Genomic DNA, 285 nt, shown 5'->3' on the forward strand with positions numbered 1-285 from the left:
CTATTCTGTCTTTCTGTTCCAGCGGAAAGACTGTTCATAGCTCTTTTTTAGTTCTTCTCGCCTCAGGAATGTAACAAAAACAAAACTAAAAAAAATATATATATATTTTCCAGGCCACCATGATTTCAGTAGATTATAACGTTATCGTCTGCTCTTTTGGTATTCTATTGTATGTGCATAGCATGGAGGAGAATGCCCATTAGGTGCGAATAAAGGAGTAGTGTGTGTGTGTGTGTGTGTTTCTGTATGTGTGTGTTTTGTCCTACAATAGGAGGCGGCTGCAGT

The sequence above is a fragment of the Alosa sapidissima genome, chromosome 2 (assembly GCF_018492685.1).
Source record: "Alosa sapidissima isolate fAloSap1 chromosome 2, fAloSap1.pri, whole genome shotgun sequence".
Classification (NCBI taxonomy): Eukaryota; Metazoa; Chordata; class Actinopteri; order Clupeiformes; family Clupeidae; genus Alosa; species Alosa sapidissima.